The sequence below is a fragment of the Triturus cristatus genome, chromosome 10, assembly GCF_964204655.1.
Source record: "Triturus cristatus chromosome 10, aTriCri1.1, whole genome shotgun sequence".
In the NCBI taxonomy this organism is placed as follows: domain Eukaryota; kingdom Metazoa; phylum Chordata; class Amphibia; order Caudata; family Salamandridae; genus Triturus; species Triturus cristatus.
This window is the reverse complement of record NC_140593.1, coordinates 415,929,079-415,948,682: the sequence shown is the minus strand read 5'-3', so window position 1 is coordinate 415,948,682 and position 19,604 is coordinate 415,929,079. Positions and strand designations below refer to the sequence as shown.

At 42.5% G+C, this 19,604-nt stretch overlaps 1 long non-coding RNA gene across 1 annotated transcript in view; it reads right to left on the bottom strand.

The window, feature by feature from the left end:
* Positions 1-19,604, bottom strand: part of LOC146789541 (uncharacterized) — a 190,932-nt gene that overhangs the window by 131,261 nt on the left and 40,067 nt on the right. The window contains exon 2 of the long non-coding RNA XR_014969816.1: positions 4,407-4,540. This is a non-coding gene — a long non-coding RNA (uncharacterized LOC146789541). The remainder of the gene's footprint in view (positions 1-4,406; positions 4,541-19,604) is intronic.

Genomic DNA, 19,604 nt, shown 5'->3' with positions numbered 1-19,604 from the left:
TAACATTTTGCGTTTTTTAGTTACGTAGTGGGTTGTGGGTTTATAGGGGAATAGGGTGGGAAGTAATGTAATCATAGTAAATTAATGAATATTTTTTATTTATTCATATTTATTTAATTGAGATTTTATAATGTTAATTTTGTTTTAAATTTTTTTGCTGTACATTTTAGGTGCGGGTTGTGGTGTATATAGGGTTAAAGGGTACAAAGTTATTTATTTGTAATTAATAATCAGTTTATTATTAACTAATTGACAACTATGGTAATTGTGTAATTAGTTTTAGGTGTGGGTTGTAGGGTTTATAGGGGTACAGGGTGGGAAGTAATTCATTTTTAATTAATAATTAGTTAATTAATAATTCATTGACAATTAAATATGGAAATTGTGTGATTACTTTTATTTGTGGAGTTTTAGGGGTACAGGGTGGTAAGTAATTTATTTTTAATAATTATTAATCAGTTGATAATTAATATTAAGCGATTGATCATTAAGAAGGGTAATTGTTTAATTATTGAGTGAAGAGTGGGGAGTAAATACATTTTACTTACTTTTTTTGTTTAACATTTTTTTATTGAGTTTTTTACATTTCTTTATCACAAATCAATATCTTCCATCGTTATCATACATTCACACATATCTGTCGTTGGGAGCTGAATAATGGTAAGTAGCTACACACCTATTGTTACTGCCTCACAGCCGTTATGAATTCTAAACATTGAAAACTGTTTCTGGGGGGAACCCTCCTTCTGGTTTGTGCTGTTATAAATACATTTTACTTACTTTATAATTAGTTGTTAAATATTATAATTTATTTCATTGAATTTTTCTTTTAACTGTGTAATTCATTGTTTTTACAGTTTAATTTGAGGTGTGGGTTGTGTGGATTATAGGTGTAAAGGGTGGGAAGTTAATTACATTTTGTGTTTTAATTCGTTTTTTAATTAATATTTGTTTGATAATTATTTATGCAAATACATATTTTTTCCTATGTGGCCTATGAGTTGTGTGGTGTTATAGGCTAGGAAGTAAATAGACTTAATTTATATAATAATTAATGTTTGTGTTAATGAATAATTTCTAAATAAAAATATTTGTTTCAACCTTATTTATTCTATTTAATATAATTTTTGTAGGTATACGTGATATGTATTTAACATTATAATGTGTTTTTATTTTTAACATTAAATATATTTTTATTTTTAACATATTCATATTTGTTTTACTTACTTTAAAAACAAAATGTATTCTATTGATGATATTTTGTTTGTTTTTATTTTTGAACTTTCCCTATTGCTGCACTGACTGGAGTGTGAATAGTAAATTTTTTTCCTCCACTATCCAATAATTTCCATATTGTTGCACTCACTGGAGTGGGAATAGTAAATGTTATTCCTCCGTTATCCAACATTTTCCCTACTGTTGTACTCAAGGGGGCAACCCTGAACCAAGAAAGCAGATTCCTCCAACATAAGAAGAAGGACGAAAGATGACACCCAGCAGAGGAGACTGCAGAGAACAACTGATTTGGCCCCAGCCCACCGGCTCGTCTGCATTTTTCAGAGATCCTGCACTAAAAGTCGCCTTGTCTCGCAGCCAGCGACCTCCAGAACCCCTGGGAGGACTGACTGCCTTCAACAAAGACCGGATCTTCTGTGTACAGCAGCCAAGAAAGACTCCAAGCCTGCTGAGGACAAAGAAACTTGACGCCTGGAACCACCACAGCACCTGATGCCTACGGCCGACTCCGAGTGGCCCACTGGTCCCAGCGAGGTCCCCCGGCGCTCCAGAGTCCAGATCCACCGTGAGTTGACCACTCCAGGACTCCCCGACGTCGCCTGCAGCCTATGCACGAAGCCCTCCCCCCCCCAACTGCAAGTGGCCCGGTAAGGTAAAATTCGACCTCAAAAGACAAGCCTGCATCCAGCCACCCTGCACCCTGGAGAAACGAACCCAAGGTGCACCTACGTCCAGAGCCCTCCAACTTACCTGCCCAGCTATTGGTTCCTCACAGAAGTCTTCCTGGACCGAGCCTGCAGCTAAAAACCAAAACCGGCATCCCCATTGAAAACAACAGGGCACCCGATGCCAAAACAGCACTCTCCACACAGCCGCCTCTGCGCCACTGAAGGTGCACTTTGGGTGCTAACTCGGATCCCCCTTTGCCCTGAGCCTGAACACTAGGAGCTTTGCTCCCACAACCTTGTGGCCTGCTCGTGAGCAGCCACCAACCCGAGGCCCCTATCCCCTATTGGATAACCTTGGGCCTCAGCACTCTGCACCTGGCTGCCCTAGTGCCGCTGATGGTGCTTTGAGAGTGCATCCTTGACCCTGGGGGAACCCTGGTACTCGCACAACAGAGTACTTATCTGTTAACCTATAACTTCCTTTCTCTCCATAGGAATACATTGGCTGTTTTTCCTTGCAAAAATGTTCTAAGTGCGGAGTTGGTTTTGTATTGAACTTTTGAAAAACTACAAAGAACTAAAAATTGGTTACTTACCTTTTTCTCTAGGAAATGTCCCAGTGTGATATCTAGGTATCACACGGAGTAGAAAAAGTAATCCAGAAAGTAATTTGTACAGTAACTAAAAGTAATCTAACTATAATTTCAACTGTATTGAAAGCATTTACAAACCTGTAAAGGCATTTTCATTAAGTTTGCTTGTATTGTTCAACCTGCCTTGAAAAGTATCCTACACACTTACCTGTGCCAGGCTTGCTTGGTTCTAGGAAATAAATACAACTAAATAATATTTTTATACAAATCAAATGGGTCTGAGTTCAGTCTTTGAGTGTGTGACATCATTTGTTGATTGAGTGTGTACAACAAATGTTCAACACTACCCTCTGATAAAGCCTTACTGCTCGCCCACACCACCACAAATAGGGAGTAAGGTGCTATCTACTTTTACCTCTACCTACCTTTGTGGTTCCACTGGACTCTGTGCACACTATACCTCATTCTGGTATAGTATGTACAGAGCCAGCTTCCTACAAAAGGGTAAAGTGTTTCATAGAATATTACACTGCCATACTTTTTTAAGTTACACTTCACCTAGGGAACCACGCAATTAATGGAAAGCATGTCTACATTTAAACCAACCTCCTCACATCACTGTTTATTTTATTTTATTATTTATTTATTTTATAGTTTTATAGAGCGCAAACCAGACCTGTGAGGGTATTAGAGCGCTTTACAGGATTAAGGGGGTGGTTGGGATTGATGGGAAGAAAAATGACATGCACTAGCACAGGCATGATTGGGTACTCGATTTCCTTTAATACGGTCAGTCGCAGCAGGCATTAATCGCGGGTGGGGGGTGCGCATGGAGGGGGGTGAATACATTATAAAAATGTAGCTGTCCGCTGGCCGGCCGGGTCCTTCGTTTTCATGCTCTCCTGCCACCAGCCAGAACAGGAAGCAGGCAGCTTCTCTGCCCTCCCCTTAGCCTATACACAACGCTGCAATGGCAGCATTGTGATTGGTTGGGATGCCGACCAGCCAGGTGCGTATGGGGAGGCTATTTTCTCCATATAGGCTGCATGCAGCCTACATGGAGAAAAGGCAGAGCGTGCATGACTGGTTTGGTCGGCCCCAGAGGGCCGACCGAACAGTCGGCGCTCTCAGCAGTGGGCAAGCCACTCCTCCCCTGCCCTAGAGCAGACCCGCCCGCCCCCAACCAAACCCTTCTGCCTTCTTGCAGTGCAAGAAGCAGAAACATAAAATGGCAGTTTTACCATTTTAAGTTTCTGTTTGTCGCACTGCGATAAAGCAGTGTGGTGATGCTCCTCCGCCCTAATGGAGGAGCCGCCCCTGAATAAGGTTCTAATTGTAGGTTGAAGAGAAAATAGCCTTGGTCATTCTAGAAATGATTCTTGCCTGTAGTTGTTTTTTCCAAGGGAATGGAACGGCTGTTTGGGGTTGGCTGAAGACCATGATGAATGGCTATGAAGCAAGCCCTATTCAGATATCGCCAAACTCTTGTTAAACCAATTAAAAAACCTATTTAAAACTATTGACAACAGTATCCCACCTTCAGTTACCTGCCATGTACCATTATATTTTTATTAACATCTTGCATGTTTGTCAGTGCTGGGCCTCCATTGTCTGTGATAAAACTGTCCACTGGACATGCTACTAAACTACCTAACGCACAGAAAGGGTTAAGGCTGCAGAGTAAGATCAACATTGTTTATACACTTTCATTATAGCATATAACATAGAAGGGTACTATAGCATCTCCAATGTCAAGCAGAAACACACACTACAATGTTAGGAGGGAATAAAAGTGTATTTTTCTGTTGTGAACCTTTAACATGTTACATTTTAAAGTTCCATAGGATTTTTATAAATGCCAGCATTTAAATGATTAAAATAAATTCACATAAAAATGAATTGTGCTTACTCTGTTCAGTTCCAAACGTTCTTTGTCATTTTCAACTGAGGAAGATGTAATTCACTTTTATTTTTGGCTACTTTAATTGTATTCTCCACCAGGTCTTCAGCAGTGAGATGCAATGGAAGTTCTGTCTGAACAGTCTGAAAATAAAAAATAAAAAACACTCATAATAGTATAAATAATCAGCGTTTCTGTCTTTCTATAAATGTTTATGGTCATTAGGATAATCAGTTTGTTTTTAGAGTAAAACAAGTCTCCATCAAAGAGGGTTTCAGCCAGGTTTATAACGCATGTTGTGGAAACATTTAGGTAAAACAAAATATAGGCAAAAACAATTTGTGTCTGAAAATCCAAACCAAAGTGATAGCGGTTTCACATGGAATTAGAGAACGGCCTCTTCCATCCTCAGCTATCACGCTTGACGCGGTATAACAGCCGCAGCCAAACCCGCACTATTAGAGAGCACAACTGGTACAACGGACGTGACCTGACAGACTGGCACCACCACTGGGAGTTAAACCACAGATTAGTAAATTATCTTTAACTTCATTTTCTTAATATCTGAGCACGAAATGTCCGTACAATCTTTATAGTTTTAAGTTTAGTCGCCGTTTCTTTATTTAGGAGAATAGTCCCCAGCTGGAATTTCCTTCTGACCTTTGTTGCATGAGGTTCTTGGTCCACTTTCTGAAGTACCGATATATACTTATATTTTGAGATGGGATATCCAAACTATGACTGTATGCATCCCGTGTATTATTTATACATTCTGGAGCCCGATACAAGTGAACGCCAAGAGTCTTCTAACCCAGAACTCAACTGTTTTTCCATTTGTTGTCTTGTAGAAACATCGTTTGAGGCATGCAAGTAAGCAGGCTTTTCGTCTTCAGGCGCTCCATGATGCATGCTTCCACTTTTTTAATCGGTGTCAGGCACTCACCCTTTTGAGAATGCGCGATTACCTAGACTGGGTCTATAGCGACACTCCTGAATGTTTTGTGTATAACCGGAACAGATGTAGTATCACCCTTCCTTACCTGGTGACGCCTAGTACACCCTTCGGTCCACTTTGCTGGGGATTTAGGCACGACTTACACTCTTTTGCCCGGCACTAGAAAACGGTTGACAGAACGGTGTCACAGTAATTGAGCCACACAATGCACTACTACAGACCTACTCCCCTCACCTCTTCTCTTGTTATCTTACATTATTTTTATAATTTGATTGATTCACTAATTTGATTTTGGCATTTTTTCATTTGAAAGTTTGTGATCTTGTTCCCGCTTCATCCTGAAGAGGCCACAATTTAGAGGCGGAAACGCGTCGACCTGTACAAACTAGGACGAGCAATGATTACTCTATTAGTCGTGAAAAAAAATAGTTACTCGGACTGGGTGAAGACCACAACATTTTTGTTGCAATGAATTATCTTTAGAAATGCACTAGAAATAGATGCTGGCACCAGGAGACAATGTTTTCACTGGTGCCCTAAATAAGGGCTAGCTATCCATCTTTTGTGGACACCTTTTTCACCTTGTACATTCTATCTGTCAATAGTTTGTGTGTATATATATTTTTTCAATTGAGTGTGAGCCACAATGTTGCATATGTTGTATGTTTTCTGAATCCGGGACTCTATGTAATTAATACATTTTGAGGAAGAGTGTTAGTCTAGTTTCTGTACATCCCCAGATTAGGTTTAGCAATTCTCTTCAGAGTCTAATTCAAATCATATCCCTCCTGCCCTGTTTGCATAAAGACGTTAAACAACTACAGTAGGTGCTATCTTCTTAGGAGTGTAAAGAAACGATAACAATGCCACTCATTTGTATATGAAATCTACCAATCTCTTCCTGAAAAGAAGCCAATGCAATATTGGTCATTACTGGATTACTCATAGAAAATCAACCATATTGGTCTGAATAATAAACCAGTATTTCCTTTTTTTTTTTTTTTAATTTTATTTATAAGTTTTATGAAGTTATACACAGGGCACAACACATTTGAAATGAAATAATATACAAAACAATACACAGGAAAAGAATATTATTGCAATACACAATATCTTTATAAAATACTCTCACTACTTGAAAACTTCAGTAGGGAGTCAGGTAGGATCCTCTTTCCATTTCTTTAATGAGTCCCAAATTTTTCTTCCTAATATTCTCCCTCTTTTCCCTTTTCTAGCATATATAGCATTCTCTAGATTATATATTGCCAATAATCGAGCAAACCATTGATGATACGATGGGGATATAGGATCTAGCCAGGCTGAAGTTATGCATAGTCTTAATACTGCCATTGCAACAAATAAGAAGTATCCCCCCTTCATGTGTATATCATTATGATTAACCCCAAGGAGAATTATCGATGGAGATAAAATTATTTCTACAGCTAAAACTCTAGATAGAAATTCCTCGATATTCTTTTGGATGGATTGCAAATGGGTACATGTTACAAGCATGTGAGTCAAATCAGCCTCTAAGCTTCCACATCTCGGGCATCTAATTCCCGAGAATCCTCCCCACTGAGCAATTCTCGCCGGAGTGTAATAAAGATGATAAATAGTTTTATAATGTTGCGCCTGTAGGGGTGCCGAACATAAAATACTCTGTCCCAACTCTAAAGACACATGAAAACACTCTTCTATTATATCCAGCTTCCTCCCCCATTTCTGCGCCATTCTATCTTTATCGTCTTGTTTAGCCTTTATCAATTCTGAGTAAAACCTCCGAATCGTGCAGTCTGACCCTGCTTGTACTAAATCCATAATTGGAATCCTAGAAAACCCAGCTGGGCCCCCCCGCTTTGTTTCAACATAGCTTCTTATTTGCTTTTTTTTTTATTTTTTATTTATAAGCATTTATTATTTAATGCAAGCAAGGTACAGCAATGTATAAAGAAAAAAGAGAACCAGTAATACAGTCCACAAATACACTTAATGATACAGAAAAAAGAAATAACCAAGTACATTACTTAGGTCAAGGTATCGTTAATCCAATTCTCTAAAGGACTCCAGAGTTCTTCACCCAACCTTCTCTTTTTCCTACTTTTAACACTATATATGGCCTTTTCCAAATTATACTTAGCAAGTAAACATGCTCTCCAGGTAGGAAAAGTGGGAGAGTCTGGGCTCAACCAGGCTTGAGTAATGCATGCCCTCCAAGTGGACATACAAATAAAAAGAAAATTTGTCTGTCCCACAGATAACTCAGATGGTGTCAGACCTATTATTATTAATTCTCCTGTCAAAACAATTGTCTGATCCATCAATATTGTTAAAAATGTTTGGATTTCTGACAATACAGGAGACAAACGAGGGCATGCAAAAAACATATGGAGAGCGTCTGCTGCGTAAAGTCCACATCGGCTACACAGTGTACCTACAGTAGTTGACCATTTGCTGATTTTGGCTGGTGAATAGTATAGATCGAATAAAGCCATATAGTGCTGTGTACGTGATCTTCCAGTTATTAGTATTGTGTTGGCCAAATCAATTGATTCTTGGATTTTGGTGTTGGTTAACCCCAATTTTTCATTCCATTTTTTTTGACATAGCAAAATATCATCAGGCAATGAGGCCAAAAGTAGATTGTAATATGCGCCGATCTTTTTTTTAGTGTAAAGACTGTCTATAAGAGGGATCCTAGTCAGCCGTGTTCGGACTGACGGGCAAAGGGTATTAAAGAAACTATGTATCTGCACATATTTAAAATAATCATTACAGGTTAGGTTGTATTTGGTCTCTAACACTGAGAAGGGGGTTAACTGGCCGTTCTCACAAAGATCGCCTATACAGTTGATACCTAAGTTACGCCAACGTGTCATAACTGTATCCTGAAAAATTGCAGGAAAGATATTAAATGACTTGAATGGAGTATACACCAAGATTTTGCCGATACCCATTTGCTTTTTAATTAGCCGCCAAGTACCGAAAGCCGCACTCAAAACCTTAAACTTTGTTTTTTTACACTTGTGTTTCTCGATAGGGGCATGCAGGAGTTCATGGCTGAGCCTATTACTGTGGCGGAGGTGCGCGGGGCGATTAAGGTGCTTCGCGGGTCCACGGCCCCCGGCCTAGATGGCTTCTCTGGGGATTTTTATAAGGCGTTCTCTGATCAGCTGGCGCCTCAACTGATAGAGGTGTACGCGGAGGCTCTGGAGCGAGGCTCCCTGCCAGCCACCCTCAGCGAAGCGGTGATAGTTCTCCTTCCTAAACCAAACAAGGACCCGACGTTGTGTAGTTCCTATCGGCCCCTCTCCCTTTTAAACTTCGACTACAAGATCCTGGCAAAGATAGTGGCCAACAGGCTCTCTCAATTGATGGAATTTATCATTTCGCCCGTCCAATCGGGCTTTGTCCCGCGTCGCTCCACGTCTTTAAATCTGCGAACGCTCTTTACGGTCCTCCATAGAATTAACCCTGCTACGCCGGCGGCGGCGGTCCTCCTGGATACCGAAAAGGCCTTCGACACCCTAGAATGGCCCTTTTTTCTCGCCGTCATGCAACGTATGGGCATGCCGGAGACCTTCCTTGCCACTACGAGGCTTTTGTATAGCCGCCCCACGGCCCGATTGCGTATAAATGGCACGCTGTCCTGTCCCTTCTCTTTAACACGTGGTACGCGGCAGGGCTGCCCACTCTCACCACTGCTGTTCATTTTGGCCATGGACCCTTTGATCTGACATTTTCAGGAGCGCCACCTCCACAGGGGTCTCCAGTTCCGGACGGGTCCATTGCTAGCGTCCCTCTACGCAGACGACACCATACTGTATGTAAGAGAACCGCAGGTCAACCTTGCCCCCCTGATACGGGAGATCCTCCGCTTTGGCGCACACTCCGGGCTGGGCATCAACTGGCATAAGTCCGTCATCTTCCCCTTAACCAGCGGCACCTCCCCTTGGCAGTGCGAGTACCCGTTGGAGTGGTGCTCGGACTCGGTTCGGTACCTGGGTGTGCAGATCCATCTCAACACGGACGAACTTATTCGTCTCAACTATGGCCGCGCTTTGGACAGGCTGGAGACGCAGGTGGAGGGATGGTTGAGACTCCCGCTGTCTATGTCGGCCAGAATTGCAATCATAAAAATGATAGTTCTCCCTAGATTTTTATACCTCTTCAATAATATCCCCGTCCCCATCACCCGGGCCTTTTTCACCGCGTTGCGATCCCAGCTGATCAGGCTGGTATGGGGCGGGAAGCACCCCCGGATTGGTTGGAAGACCCTCACGCTCCCTCCTGATAGGGGCGGCCTCGGGGTACCGGATCTGTATTTGTATTATCTGGTGGCGCAATGTGCACACGCCTACGCCTGGTACCACCCTGACGCTCGTATTCCGTTCCTGCGTCCCGAGGCGGATTTCGTTCTCCCGGGCCGTTTGGCGGCGGTGTTGCCTAAGGGGGTCCCCAGAGACCCAGTTGATATCCAAACGGTGTCCACCACAAGTTGGGCGTGGCACCGTCTTACTCGCTATCTAGCCCAGCCCCTCCTTTACTCCTCTTCTCTTCCACTTCCTAATCCCGGATTGCTGTCTGGCACGGGGGAGGCTCTGGTTCAGCGTACACTGACCAAGTTTCACCTTGCTACGACCGGGGACCTCTACCCGGGGGGCCACATATTTTCGGTCTCGGAGGAGGAGCGCTTCAGTGAGGCCACGTTCATGGACAAATTTGTCCTGCGCCGGCTTTATTGTGCGGCTCGCTCAGACATTGCGGGATTCCCTCTCGAGCCAACATCCTTCGAGCCTCTAACTCTCCTCATTGACAACGACTCGGGTGCCCACATGGTATCTAAGCTGTACAGGGCATGCGCGGCGCTGGTTCCATGTGAGGATGGCCGGTTGAGAGCGGCCTGGGAGACGGACTTGGGTAGGCCGATCACAGATGACCAATGGACCGCTTGCTGCAAGGTCACTAATGCGATCTCGCTAAATAGTCGGCATAAGCTCCTCCATTATAAATTTCTTCGCCGCGGCTACATGACCCCGGCTAGGCTCCACGCCATTGACCCTGCGCGCCCGCACACATGTTGGAAATGCGCTGCACCACACGCTGACTTTGCACACCTGTCCTGGACGTGCCCCAAACTGCAACCATATTGGACGCAGATCCACGAGATCCTTGGCGCTATGTTGGAACTCACGCTGGTTCCCACTCCGGAGGTTGCATTACTGGGCTATACAGTGAACTTCCCCAAGGGCGTCCGCAGGCTTGCCTCCCTGGGCCTGCTACTCGCCAAGAGGGAGGTGGCAAAGCATTGGGGCGGTAGGTCGGCCCCCACGGCCGGGACATGGCTCACGTCTATGGCTTATTGCAGCACAAACAGCGAGATATATGCCAGTCTCCTCCCTGCAGTTGCGCGTCCCAAGGATATCTGGGGCCCCTACAAGACTTATATCGCTAACCTCCCGTGCGCTTCCCCACCGCGTGCCAGCTCTGGAATAGTACCCACGGGAGTGGGGTAGCTATGGTGGTCCTCCCTGTGGGGATTGGGGGGAAGGAGTGCTCGCTGTGCGGGCTGCATTGGTGGAGCTGTGCCGAAAATGGGGGTGCCCACTGCAGATGGTTGGGGAGCCCTGACTGAGTCATTTCCCTTAGATGGGCACGGGCGGAGGAGACGGGTGGGCTCTGAATGGGGGGTCTTTCTATGGTCTGCTGCCATAATATCGAACTGCTGCTTGTATATGAGGGGGGAGTGTAATGATGTATCTCCGCATTTGTTCCTACTGATCTGCACAGCCGATATTCTTGCATTGTTCTGTTTTTCAAAACTCAATAAAAAAAGTTTAAAAAAAAAAAAAAAAAAACTTTGTTTTTTTAAAATAACTAGGTTCAACAATTCTCAAAAAACTACCATGACAGTCTGTACCCATTGCAAATTCATAAATAGAAGGTGTGTGGCTAACTGGAATACGTAATCGTGGCCCTATTATCAAAGGTGAAATAAACTGCAGCACTGCAGCAAGATAATAAAAAAGAAAATGTGGGATTCCCCAGCCTCCTCTTGATTTGGGAAGAATCATTTTTTTGTATGACCTACGATGACCTCTATACCCCCAAAGAAATCTTGCCGACATCCTTTCCAGCTGTTGAAAAAAAGTCAAGGGAAACGGTAGTGGGATTGTTCTGAACATATATAAGAATTTGGGTAAAATCAGCATTTTCAGAACGTTACATCTGCCAAATAAAGATAAATGGAAATGATCAATACGTTCTAAAGATGACTGCGCTTTTTTGAGTATGGGCATAAAATTAATTTCAGGAATGGCGCCAACTGGGGATGTAATTTTTATACCCAAATAAGTAGCAGCTGAGACTATATTTAGCTGTTCTGGGGGATTCGGTCCTACAAATAAAATTTGTGTTTTTTGTACGTTTAATCTATAGCCAGAAAAATAACCAAATTGCAATGCAAGGTCTTGTATTATTGGCATTGCCCCCTTAATATCTGTTGTCAATACAACGATGTCATCTGCATATGCAAGGGCTCTATATATTGTGGCAGACACTTGAACTGGTTTTATGTCCTCTGTATTATTAAGTCTATTTAGAAAAATATCAATATATAGGGCAAAGAGAAGAGGTGAAACAGGACACCCCTGCCGAGTCCCACGGTTTATACTGAAAGGCAAGGATTTCTTCCCAGCAATACTAATACAAGAAAAAGGGGCAGCATACAGTGCTTTTAGGGCTGTAATCATTTTAGGACCGAAGCCTTTTCGGATGAGAAGATCCCAGAGATATGGCCAGGCCACCCTATCGAATGCCTTTTCGGCATCCAACAGGGTGATACCCAAATCTATGCTTGAAGCGTGGGCCCAGTCCATCAAAGCAATCACTCGTCTGACATGATCAGAGGTATCTCTATCAGGAATAAACCCGTGCTGGGAGTGTGAGACTAATGTGGAAATAACCCCCGAAAGGCGTGTTGCTAATAATTTAGAATAAATTTTACTATCGGCATTTAAAAGAGATATAGGTCTATAGGAGGATGGTTGTAAGGGTGGTTTCTCCTTTTTAAGGAAAGCCATAATGATGGATTCACTCCAAGAGGGGGGTGTAACCCCTTTCTGTGCTTCCAAGCATGTTAAGAATAGTGCCTGCTTTAACACATGTCTGAAAATTTTATAAAATTCAAGAGGAATTCTGTCCGGTCCCATGGCCTTACCTGCAGGTTGAGAGAGAATAGCTGCTTCTATCTCCTCCCAGGTTATATCTTTGTCTAATGAAGCTTTCAACCTAGGCGACAGCCTGGAAAACTCATTATTGACGAGAAAGTTTGAAAGTGATTCCGTTGAATACGTGGTCACCTCCTCCATATACAAATTTTTGTAAAACAAACGAAACACCTCCAATACTTTGTCTGACTGATCATACACCTGACCAGATTCATCCTGTATTTTATTTATAGTGTTTAAGCTGGCTTTTTGCCGAATTTTCTTTGCCAAAAGATGTCCAGACCTCACGCCCATCTCATAAACCTGTGTTTTGAAAACAGCAAGTTGTTCTGCGAGTTTTGAGGCAAAATTTTCATACAGCCGGGACTTAGATATAGCTAAAGTGGCATTGATTTTCTTGGTATCTAAGGAGTTCTTAATAGCATCCACTAATGCTACCTCACAGTCCTGTATATCATTATAATAAGTTGTTAACTTACGTTGGTATTCCCTTTGCTTATTGATTGAATAAGATAGAGTTTCTCCTCTCACCCCTGATTTGAAGGCGTCCCATACCATCTGAACAGTCGTTGAACCCATATTAATTTCAAAAAAATCCTTAATCCATCTTTCCATATGTGCAATGTAAGATGGATCTACTAACAACCTCCGTTCAAATGACCATGTTGTTGCTTTGCCAGATAATATAAAATCTGTTTTAAATTCTGTTACTATGGGATTATGGTCCGATATTATTTTTGGAAATATCTCATACTTACAGTTGGATATTAATATAGATGATATGAAAAAATAGTCCAACCGAACAAATTTTTTGTGGGGTGCCGAGAAGAAAGTGTATCCCGGAAGAGTACTTCTTTTACTGAAGCCCACATCCTGAAGACTGAATTCGGAGACCAAACCATGTAATGCTTTAAAGATCTTCCTTTTTGAACCTGTATAGACTACTTCATGAGTGATATCATAATCAGGTTCCAAATGAATATTTAGATCTCCGCAGAGAAGAAGAGTAGAAGGCCAGTCAGTAAGCTCTACACTTAGAAAATTCAGCAGATCAGGATCGTCCGTGTTTGGACCGTACATGGAACAAAGAGTCCACGAGGTACACTCTACTACAATTTCGGCTATTACCCAACGACCATATTGGTCGGTCTTGATTCGTTTCAGAACAGCCTGATTTCTTCTACTAAGTATAGCTACCCCTTTGGTAGTAGTGCCTTGATTAGTGCAGCCAAGCACATACATGCCCAAGTCAGCTAACCAAGCTCTATTGTCCCATTTAAGATGAGTTTCCTGTATGCAGAGGAAGTCTAGTCTCATACTCTGGATTATTTGTGCACATATACCACGTTTCTTTTTATTATTAAGGCCACAGACGTTCCAAGAACATACTCTGATGCTAGTCATCGCGACAAGTTAGTTTCTAAACAGTAGATTGTCATTTGACATATGGGATAGATTGAATACTGAAAAAAAATTGAACCATCAAAAAATAGAAATAGGTACAGGCATAGATCAGAAAGTCCTACAAAATCATGCTCACAGTAATTCGCAAAGTAACTAGAGCTGTCCTTGCTTGCCCCCCCACAAAACACCGCAATCACCCACCACCCTTTGAACCCCCACCCCCCACCCTTCCCAGCACCCACCCACACGGGGTATAGGGACTGAGCAGTCCCTAAGATGGTGATGAGAAGAAGAGCTAGATGTAACTCACCGCATGTTTCCAACTGCCTAGGGTATCATAAAAAAAAAAAAAAAAAAAGGGAGAGCAGATGAGGATGGTCAATATATCACCTAAGGTACAATCCTTCAAGAGTAAGGGAGTAAGGGAAAAAAAGGAAGAGCAGACTTGATTCTCTATCCATCTCGTTGCATCGACCACTCTTCTGATTCTACTTAACCCTTGTATGCTTTGCGCATATCTACTCAATTCATCTCTAAACAAAGCATGAAATACATGATACCCATAATAGTCACATGATGCCCCTAATATGCCAGATAATTGACTGTTGTGGTGAAGACTTTATAATAACATCAAAGTGAATGTAAACAGTCTTTAGCAGTTTTCTCCGTAGTCAAAAAATATATTTTCTCCTTATTAACCACTTTAAGCTTTGAAGGGTTAAGTAAATAGGCCTGGGCGCCTTTGGCTTGGAAAAGGGGAATTAATTGGCGTAGCTGCCAACGTAGTTGAACTGTGGCATGGCAGTAATCTGGTCGAACAAAAAAATCTAAATTTTTCCCCTTGCGTTTTCGATCTGGACGAGCCAGATTATATAGAGCCTCCCGTGCCAAAAAATTATTGAGTTATTAAAATAGCTCTAGGCATCACTTTTGAGGCATCCCTAGCCTTCCTCTGCGAAAAAGGGAACCTATGTGCTCTTTGTATCTCGACTTCCCACTGCCACTGGGAAAGCTCAGGGAATGCTTCTACAAAAAGCTCGACTACAAACTGCCGCACATTTGTCCCTTCACTGGATTCGGGAATTCCAAGAATTCGCAGATTATTACGCCGAGACCTATTTTCTAAATCGGTCAATTTCCAGTTAATGTCATCCTTTAAAGTGTTGAAAGTGGAAAGTTGAGATTTCTGTTCTACTATGACGTCCTCAATAGCTGAAATTCTTCCTTCTGCTTCCAGGACTCTTGCAGATGTCTCATTGCATGTTCTCACCACTCTCCTGAAGTTATTCTGAAGGCGTCGGACTGCACCTTGTATCCGCAGATTCTCGGTTTTTGACTCCTCTCGATGTTGCAGCATGAGCTGGTATAGCATATTAAGTGTAACCTCTGGGTTAGTTTGATCAGCCATGACGCCTGCCGAGGAGACTGCCAGATCTTGAGAAGCCGGAGAGGGTAGCGTTGATGTTGAAGCTACAGGAGCCCTGCGTACTGTGTATTCTCCCTCACCCCACTCCCTTCTATCAGACAAGGGGGTTTCGTTGCAGTCCTCCTCTTCCATAGACGACTCCTGATCCTGATCCTGATCCACGTCTTGGAGTGAGAGATTCAAGCTGGTATCATCTCCCCAGTCCTGTGCCTCTACATCCATACTCCCGGCCTCTAATGCGTTGGAGAGGTCGGACATTGAGTAAAAATTGCCTGCTGAGTCAACAGATTCAATATCTTGGTTGGATTCTGTATTTGGGAGATCCTCTGAAGCAGTGGGTACGGGGTCCAGCAGCACATCAGGAGGTGCTAGAGAGGTGTCGGACGGAGCCCCACCTAGGTCCGGGCGCTCACTCCCCAAACTCCCCAAACTGTCCCCCGACAGAGTCTCCAGTAAAGAAGCGGGTGAAGTCTCCCCTTTTTGCTCCGAGGTTTCAATGATAGTGTTACTATTATCACATGACTTGACAGGTGGGTCAGATCTGTTAAGTACAGTAGTGAGAGAGGCAGTCTTGACAAGAGAGGAGCGCCGGGACTGCACCAAGGTCACATCTTTAACTATTTTGAACATACCTGGAATTTTCGGGGAAGCGCCAGTACTACATCCCCCAGAATGCACCACTGTGGCTCCGTTTTGCTTGGGAATATCCAGCTTCTTATTTGCAGAAACTTAAAAAAATGTCTCGTCTCAATTCCATAGTTTGACTGTATCTCCGAAAATTGGAGGACCCCTTGTGTGGTCCTGATGTCTCCCAGCATCCTTATCCCCTTTCTTCCCCATTCTCCAAAAACCCAACCTGAAAAAATATCTACTGGGAAAGTAGAGTTCATACTCATTCTAGTGTATGCATTATATTTGCCTAAGCCAAAACTTTTTGAGAATGCTTTCCATATATTATAAGCTGCTAGAATCGTCTTAAATCGTGTCCTTTTAAAGTAACAAAAATCGGTTTGTTTTAAAAATATATTCTCAGCTTCTACCCCCATGACTAAGCCATAAATTGCCAATGTACCCGCCTTATCTTGTCCTTCGACCTCTGCCCCTCCTATCAGACCCAGCATATTTTGTAGGGCCGCTGCCCAATAATATAGTTTTAGATCCGGAAGAGACCAACCTCCCCTATCACGAGGCAGTGCCATAAACCTAAGGGCTCTCCTTGTTTTTCCCTTTGCCCAGATAAATCTATTGATCATATGTTCACATTCCTTAAACCATTTTGTTTCAAATAATAATGGTATTGCCCTAAAAAGATATAAAAACTTAGGTAAAATCAACATCTTTATAATATTAGTGCGCCCCACAAGGGAAAGATGAAGATTCTCAAACCTATCTAGATCCCTTTTTGCCTTAAGAAAAACTGGAGTTGTATTTTTCTCTACCAATGTATCTAAATCAGAAGAAATAGTTACCCCCAAATACACCGCATCCTGCACCACCCGATGATCAGGGCAGTCTACGTACTTGTTCTTAATTATCTGAGTCTTATTGGCATTCATTTTGTAACCCGATATTTGTCCAAATCTGATGGCCTCAATTTCAACCTGCGCTATAGCTTCTATGGGATTAGATGTGATCACTGCCACGTCATCCGCATATGCAAGGACCTTACTATATCCCATGGGCGTGCATACTGGGCGAATCATATCACAGCTCTCTAGTCTTCGGACCAGGGGGTCAATATACATCGCAAATAAAAGCGGAGAGCAAGGGCAGCCCTGCCTGGTACCTCTCTTAATTTGAAAAGACTTAGTTAAACCTGAGTTAATCCGGATCACAGCACTTGGGGCTCTGTATAGCACTTGAATTGCCTTAATATAACCATCTTTGAGCCCTACTCTTCTCAGGGTATACCACAAATAATTCCAGGAGACCCGATCAAATGCTTTTTCTGCATCTAATAACATTACGGCCATCGGGTCTCCTGAAACCTCCGTGGCGTCAAAAAGTGTAATAACCTTACGAGCATGGTGAGTCGTACCCTTCCCTGGGATAAATCCATGTTGATTAGTACTCACAAGGGAATCAATTATTTGTGCAAACCTTGTAGCTAATATTTTAGAGAAAATGTTTGCGTCGGTATTCATGAGCGTGATTGGCCCATATGATGTTGGCATGGTGGGAGGTTTTCCTTTCTTCAAAATTACCACTATTTCAGCACCACCCCATGACTCTGGTACAGAGACCCCAGATTGTGCTTTCTGTATCATTATAACGAAGTCTTGTGAAAGAGCATCCCAGAATATCTTATAAAATTCGATTGGAATTTGATCAGGACCTGATGCTTTACCCGAAGGGAGATTCGCTATAGCGTTTTTTATCTCTTGTAGGTCCAATGGATCTTCCAACCCCTCTACTACTTCCTCTTCTATTCGCACCACTGGGATATCTTCCATATATTTCCCCATCTGATCCAGGTCATACCCATTTTGCTCGTCATAGAGGGAGGCATAGAATTTCCTAAATACCTCTCTTATTTCATCTTGACTCGTGCACAAATTACATTCTGAATCTATAATTTCTCTAACCTCACCTGAAGCGATCCTTTGTCTTGTGCGAATAGCTAATGTTCTCCCAACTGCTTCGCTAAATTCGTGGGCCCTTTCTCTATTAGTAAGATATATCTTAGCTGCCTTATTTGCAATAACCTCTTCAGCATCCATCTTTGCCTTTGTTAGTTTTAAAAGGGCCTGGTCTAGGGGAGCCCCTGCTAAAACGCAGTGTTGCAATTCTTCCTCCGCCTCCAAGACTGCCCCAGTTAACTCTCCTATTCTAGATTGTTCCTGCTTGCGTTTAAAAGTATTAAAACTAAAAGTTTCCCCGCGTATCCCTGCCTTAAAGGCATCCCAGACTATCCCTGTCTCTGCGCTATCTCTATTGTTTTCAAAAAACTCTTTGATCCAAAGAGTCATATGCTGGATATATTTCTGGTCTTGGAGAAGCCCGCGCTCAAATGTCCATGTTCTGACTTTCCTAGATCGGATAGGGATATTTAAACTCATAATCAAAGGGTTATGATCACTAAATATGCGGGGAAGTCTTTCTATCTTTGTGTAGGGCAGCATTATGTTAGAAGCAAAAAAATAGTCTAATCTTACACAGACCTGGTGAGGGGCAGAATAGTACGTAAATCCGCTATCTCCTTTTTTTAACTTCCCCCAAATATCAGACAACATATTATTCCTTACAAGCTCTCCTAACGCTCGATATACTCTTTTCTTTCTTCCCTGATACCTCCCATATGAGCCTGTCTCTACGCCTAAGCCATCTGCACCATTTATGTTAAAATCTCCTCCTAGTATAATCTGAGGTGACCAGGAGGATAATTCTGCATCTAGGAATTTAAAGCTCTCTGGGTCATCCTCCGTTGACCCATAGATGACCCCGAGGGTATACCACTCTCCCTCAATAAAACATTCAACTAGTGCCCACCTGCCCCATTGATCTTCCAGTTTTCTTCTAATATTCAAGTTTCTACTCTTTGATAGTATTGCGACCCCTCTATGTTTAGAACCTTGCTTTGAGTATGCTAATACTTGGAAACCCAACTGGTCCAAAAGATAAACCTGTGAAACCATAATATGCGTTTCTTGAATAAATATAAAATCGGCATTCATTTGCTTTAATGACATGGCAATTTTTTGTCTTTTTTGGCGATCGTTCAAACCACTGACATTCCACGTCGCTATTCTAATCACCATTGTATCTCAAGTAAAAACAATATTCTTGAAAGAAAAAATAGTAAGAAAAACAGAAATCATGGGAACTTTGCTTCTGAAGTATCACTACCTTGCTACCAATAATATTTTCAAATTTTCGTGCAACCTGCTCTCCCTGTGTATTTAAAATACATAACAATACTAATACTAATCCTCCTATTAATTGCTTATCTTCAGTTGTGCGGTTCTTAGTTTGTTGTGCCCTGTCCCCCTTCCCCCCACCCCCCCCCCACCCAGTGTCCCCCCTGCAACCCCACCCCCCCTTACTGGCAAATAGGTCAATCTTGACCTATATATGGCTACCTTAACCCTGAGATGTCATCTCCTCCTTCCCCCACCCACCTACTGCACTATCCTTTCCTACTTTTATCCCATACACTACCGGTTGATTCCCTCAGTACTACCCTCTTGTACTTATAC